Source organism: Austrofundulus limnaeus, unplaced genomic scaffold (assembly GCF_001266775.1).
Source record: "Austrofundulus limnaeus strain Quisiro unplaced genomic scaffold, Austrofundulus_limnaeus-1.0 Scaffold76, whole genome shotgun sequence".
In the NCBI taxonomy this organism is placed as follows: Eukaryota; Metazoa; Chordata; class Actinopteri; order Cyprinodontiformes; family Rivulidae; genus Austrofundulus; species Austrofundulus limnaeus.
In genome coordinates, this window is record NW_013952478.1 from 1,529,974 (window position 1) to 1,536,005 (window position 6,032).

A 6,032-nucleotide genomic window follows, 5' to 3' on the forward strand; every position below is an offset into this window, starting at 1 on the left:
GCAGAAGAGAGGTCAGCAGGCCCAAGTTTTTAAAAGCCACTGATTGTGCCGAATCATCAGGAGTTGCGCTGATGCTCGCAGGCCTCCACCTTTTGTGCGGTCTCACTTGCAGCATCCCCCTTCTTCCATCACACACACACACACATACACAAAAAAAACTAAACGATTTGACTCCTCTCCTCTGCATTCACGTTTCACTTTTTTTTCCTTGCGTTTGTTTTCCTGTTCCCGTCCTCACTCTGTCAGTCATGTTTAAAAGGTAAAGACGTGGGCGTTCAGGTGGACAGATTTCACATCTGTAAAGCTTTCCTGCCTGCAGACTCAGATGGCGGAGAGACATGAATCGGTGTAGAAGGACTGCAGAGGCTTCTGGTCTCTGGGTTACATTTTCACGGTCTGACTGTCGGCGTTTGTAACGTAACGTACAACCAGCTCAAACAGATGCACACACAAACCCCTGGTGGTGGTGGTGGTGGTTGGGGGGGATTGTGTGGCTGTTGACAGGAGAAGTTTGTCCGTTCCCCTACATTACGTTGGCCCGTCCCCTCTGGTTTTTGCGTCCGATCCAAGTGTGAGCTGTGAAAGGTGAACTCGCAGCCTACTGTGGATAAATTACATGACATGTTTAGCTGTGCAGCCTTATATGGAGCCTGGCGTGGCTGGATACTGTAAGAGTCTGCCAGGAGGGAAGGAAGGAGGGAGGGAAGGCGGAAAAGGGAGGAGGAGAAGGAGGAGGAGGAAGGGAAAAAAAGAGGCAGGGTAGGGTGAAAGCGAAGGGAAAAAAAACTAAAAGAGGAGGAGGAAGGGAGGGGATGATAGAGGGAGTGAAAGAGAGGACTGCCGTGAAGCGAGCATGAGGTTTTCGCTTTCCATTCTCCCCTCAGCAGCAGTCAGATGAGTCCTTGCAGAGATACAGTAAGTCTTAGCTGTTTACTCTGATTATGTGTTTAAAGTTGCATCCAGTTTGTGTCTGTCCCTTTTTTCTTCTTTATTTGTGACTATTAGGTGTTTGATTGACTTGTATCTCCACTGTTTAATTGCAGCTGATTGGTAGTTTGATTTGCTACAGTAAAAAAAACAAAAACAAACAAACAAACAAACAAACAAGAAAACAACACAACATTATAACATTCTGCATAACAGAAAGCAGATTTGTGCACAAAGCAGCACTGATACATGATGTTTTTTTCTGGAAGATGCATCTTTCACTCTCTCTTTGACTCAGCTGATTTTTTTTATTCCAAAGCTAAACACGTTTATGRACTGACAAAGTAAAAATAAAGCAGAAACCCGTTGTTTCTCGCACTTACTRAAAGTGTCACGCTCCTCCTGTAGAACAGCAAGACGACTGGTGTTTATACTTCAGCTGCCCTCAGGAAACGATTCAAAGTCCAGCGTCACTCAAGCCCTCTGTTTTAGTCTGACACACAACCATGAGGGTACACACAACCAAATGAAAGGGAAAAAATGTATAATGCAAAAATATTACTCATGAGCATGAGATGAGCTTTTTTGGTCAAAACTTTGTATAAAAAATGGATGAAATAAAAGAGATGTTGCCACATTTATATTTGTTGTACAATAAGTTGGGTTGTGTGGCACAAGGAGGAAATTAACCAGACTACAGTTCATAAGTTGCACAGTTTACGGAACAGTGATGAACCAAACTTTTAATGTCACACCTCACTTTGGAGGGAGAAAGATTCCAAGCCTTCCCTCGACTCGGCAAGAGCACAACAAATTTTGTCCAATTTAAGAAAACAAACAAAAAAAATGCTTAAATGAAAAAACAACTTAAGATTCACATAATTCTTATATATTTCTCTTTATATATTATTAGATTAATTTCATATTATCTTGCTTTTGTGACAGTTTGTCTCCAGATCACAACCTTGGACTAAAACGAAAAATAATCAAATAAGAGCTGCATTTTGCTAGAACAATAACAACAGACTGCTCCATCCTGTCTTTTTCAAAAATAGAAATAAAATAAATCAATTTTAAAATGAGTTTCCACTCCATTACAGTCATATCATCAGACGGTTTATATGCCAGATGTCCTGCTCAGGTTTACCCAACTTGACTTTCAATCAGTGTAACCGTTTGTCCCCGCAGGTGAACCATATTCCAGCCAACAAACTTTTCCTCCAATCAAGAGAGAGAGAAACCYTTYGTTTGTCATCTCTTCTGTTAGAGTTGTGCGTTGTTTAAAAAAAAGAATAGGCCCACTCTTCAGATTGCGCAGCATATGGCTCATCCATCTAATGAGTCCGTAAATGCAGTTTGTTTAACAGAAAGGTCTACAAAAATAATCCCACCAACAACATTTTTTAAAAATAAAATAAAAAATTAAATAAAGTAAAGTGGTAGAAGGGCGTAACCAAAGTAGAGTGGTTACGCCTTTCACCTTTCATGGCACTACACCCTCTTAAAGGTCATCAAAATCATTGTACAGCATTGAAATAAAATTTTATAGCTCTTTAAATAAGGTCAAAAATGCTCATTTTTATTATCAGAATGTAGACAAAAAAAATTAAAACCCTAAAATTTGGAACAGCTGATTGCATTCCTTGCTTTTTATTTATTTATTTATTTATTTATTTATTTATTTATTTATTTATTTATTTATTTATTGTTGGAACTTATAATTAAAGGTGTGTCTGACTTTCAGTCTCTCAGATGTGCCTGACCTCTGTCTTGATTTAATAACATTTTATAAATATTCAGTAAAAAAAAGGAAAAAAATTTGATCATTTTTAAAATATATGAGTTGGCACAGTTGTTGATTTTTATTTGAAAATATTTTTGTGAGTTAAATCTTTTCTTGCAGAGTTTTGCTGAGAGACTTTTATTGTGCTCAATGAAATAATTTACATTAGAAGTCTGCAACTCCAAAGTCAAAACAATTGAGAATAACCCAGGAAAAGAAAGACGTCATGTTTGAGTGGCAGTGGAGCTGTGTGGGTGGCCCACCCACTTAATGTATGTTGGCGGAAGCACAGTAAGCAATCTTTTTACCCAAACAAGACACATTCCTGTTGTTTAAAGTTCTGTATATGATGCTATTTATCAAGCTGGGTGTATTACACATTGCTTTTATCTATGCTCTCTCTGCTGTTTTGTCTACACACACTTCTCAGCCTGTAATCTCAACACCTCTCCTTCTTTTTCACAGTTTCACACTCGCACACATCCTGCCTTTGTCTTTTCCTGCAGCTTTCTGTCTCATTCTTTGTCATAAGGGTTCAGTATGTTCACTCTTTGCTTCGATCCCTGAGTCGGGCTGGAAAAACAAAAACAAACAAACAAAAAAAACCTCTGCTGATCAGAGAAAGCAGGCCTACAAGGTCATTAGAACACAGGACGACAGGAGCATCATGTGACCCTGACTAAACAAATGCCTGTAAGGGAAGAAAGGGCTCACAGGTAGAAGGAGATACAAACTTAACTGCATTTGACGGAGGTAATTAAAATGAAAATATAGGTTCGTATGTCTGCAGTTTTTAAATTTCATTCTACATAATCTGTCCCGTAGGAGTGATGTCATGTTCCTGCTGTCCCGAGAAGTCATGGGGCAGTAAATGCAAATGAGTCCTGTACTTTTACAGTACAAAAAAAATTTAAAAAATAATTCTTGACACGACTTAGTCTGATTTTTTTTTTTTTTTTTCATTTTTCGAAGAAAATGAAAATGGTGCAGTTATTTTAACATCAAGGTGACAGCAGTGGAACATGATACGGAGCGCCCGGCTTCAGACATCCGACACGGTGTGAAAGCAGCAGATGGACGGTCGCTCAGAAAAGTGATTTGGGGGAGTCCTACGAGGCCTTTTGGCGAGTGGCAAAATCACAAGGAGTTAGTCAGTGGTGTATGATTGCTGTTTCCCCTGCAGCCTGCAGAGCTGTCACCGGACTAATGCACACGAGTGGAAGATGTAATCTATAGTAAATACAGTTGGCTCCACGGAGGAGCCCTCTGTGATTTCCACAGATTAAGGTGTCAAACTGAATCACTGGTCACAGACAGCCGAAGAGGACAGATTATCTCTCCGTTTGGCTGAATGCTATTCTGATGACAAGGGGAAGATTCTGCACTTCTTGTACAGTTTGAAAAAAAAAACACAAAGTTTTTTTTCTTTAGGAACCATCCACTGCTTTTGTATTTTCTGATTTGATCTGAGAAGCAAACCCTTCTTTTAATGAGCGTCATGGTCTTTRTGCTTCATCTAAATGGCTGAATAACGCTTTAGCACGAATGTGTTTTAGATTCTAATCAGAAAAGAAAATCTTGCTGTTACTGTCAAGGATTCTCTGYAGCTCAAAATATTCTTATCTTGCTTTAGTCATTCTCCATCTCTCTGTCTGAAACCTTACCCTCTCTGTGCTCCCGTCTCATTATTCGCAGAAGATCTCAACTGTTTTTCACAGGCTGTGCCACTTGTGCCTCCCCTCTGTCTACCTGTCTGTCTTCCCTCCTGACACAGTCTTTCTGCTACAATGTTTACATAATTACATTATTCATTGCCACATGTTAGTCCAGGTAGATATCTGTTTGTGCATCAGAGTAAGGCAGGCTGAGTTAAAGAGGTAGTTTAGRTACTWTGAAATGGGGATCTGTGGAAAGGATATGAACAAAWAATATCTTAYCTGTTGCAGATAGCTCTTTGATCAAGCTTAGTTTGGAGAAAAATAGATCAGTTCCAGGGCTACACAGTTGATTTTTAGTAAAAATGTGCTGAGTTTAACTGCCTAAGGTTTTCTGTGTGAAGCTTGCATCTTCTCCTTGGTTGTACATGGGTGTTTTCATCGTGCTCTTGTTTTCTCAGACAGTACACAAACATTTGTGGTGGGTTATTACTCTAAATCAGCCCTGCATAGTGAGCATGAATGGGCGGTGAGCTGTCCAGGGTTTAGGAGTTTGCAGAATCAAGAAGGAACCAAAAATAGACAAATAGAGATTTGATCTGACCGGATAACAGAGTTAGAGAGTCAAGCAGGGTCAAAACCACAGTAGGGAAATAATTTATGAAATTACTTAAAAAAATTCTAAGCTGTTCATGCAAACATCATTTACACAGAACCTTGTGTAGACTTACCACAAAAAGTAAGGACATTAGTGTTTGGTAAATCATTTCTTTGTTGTAACAATGTTTCYTGGCAATAAATTGTAGCCTGGGTGGTGCCACATTTGTAAGGAACATGCATTTGTGGGATGAGCTGTGGAGCTCAGTATGTGGGTTGTGCACATGAAATATTTGCCAAAACTTTTCCATGGAACAGCTTATTTTGCAGTTGATATTAACACTTGTTTTGAGCTTCTGGTAACCCCAAGTGCTGCCTAAGATTTATTGCCAAGAAGAATTGTTCCAACAAAGAACCAATATATAYTAAAAACTAATTTCGTTACTTTTTGTACTAAGTATATTACCAGCAGTAGTTAGCTGTAGCCCTTCTGGTGCAGCAAACACTTCAGGCAAGAAATTTTTTCATAATTTCTGTAAGAATCTGATTAATGTAATGTAATATAAATGACATACAGTACTGTAGTTTGTAAAATAGTGTTTGTATGATYGGCTATTAAACTGTTAAGCAACAGATATTATAGTAATTGTTTATAAACCGTCACACATAATCCAACTTCAAAAGATTTGAACATTTCACTTAAGTTTTAAAAGGAATGATTGTGTCTGCAKTTTATCATGAATAAGTGACCCTCTGAGTTAAAGCAGGACATTTACACCAGAGGGTTTTTTTTTTTTGTAGTTGTCATTGTCCAAAGTGAGCTCTGTATCTCTGGCACCATGCCCTGTCCCTCGTTTCTTTAACATCTCAATCACCTGGCCATCGATCAGTCACTGTCTTTCTCTGAGCCTGTCCGTCCATCTCTCATTCTGTCTTTCTGTCTCTGTGACTCTTGTCTCTTTTTTTAAATCCATTTTTATATCTTTTTCAATCTTCCCACCCACACAGTTACACACACACACACACACACACACACACACACACACACACACACACACACACACACACAC

At 39.0% G+C, this 6,032-nt stretch overlaps 1 protein-coding gene across 7 annotated transcripts in view; it reads left to right on the forward strand.

Moving 5' to 3' along the window:
• Positions 1-6,032, forward strand: part of LOC106519419 (muscleblind-like protein 1) — a 65,434-nt gene that overhangs the window by 5,003 nt on the left and 54,399 nt on the right. The window contains exon 1 of one of the 7 annotated variants that reach the window (XM_014011092.1): positions 741-915. The exons of the other annotated variants lie outside the window; for them this stretch is intronic. The gene's annotated coding sequence lies outside the window, so the exon portion shown is untranslated. Of the gene's footprint in view, positions 1-740; positions 916-6,032 lie in introns of those variants that run through there. 7 annotated transcript variants of the gene reach the window in all.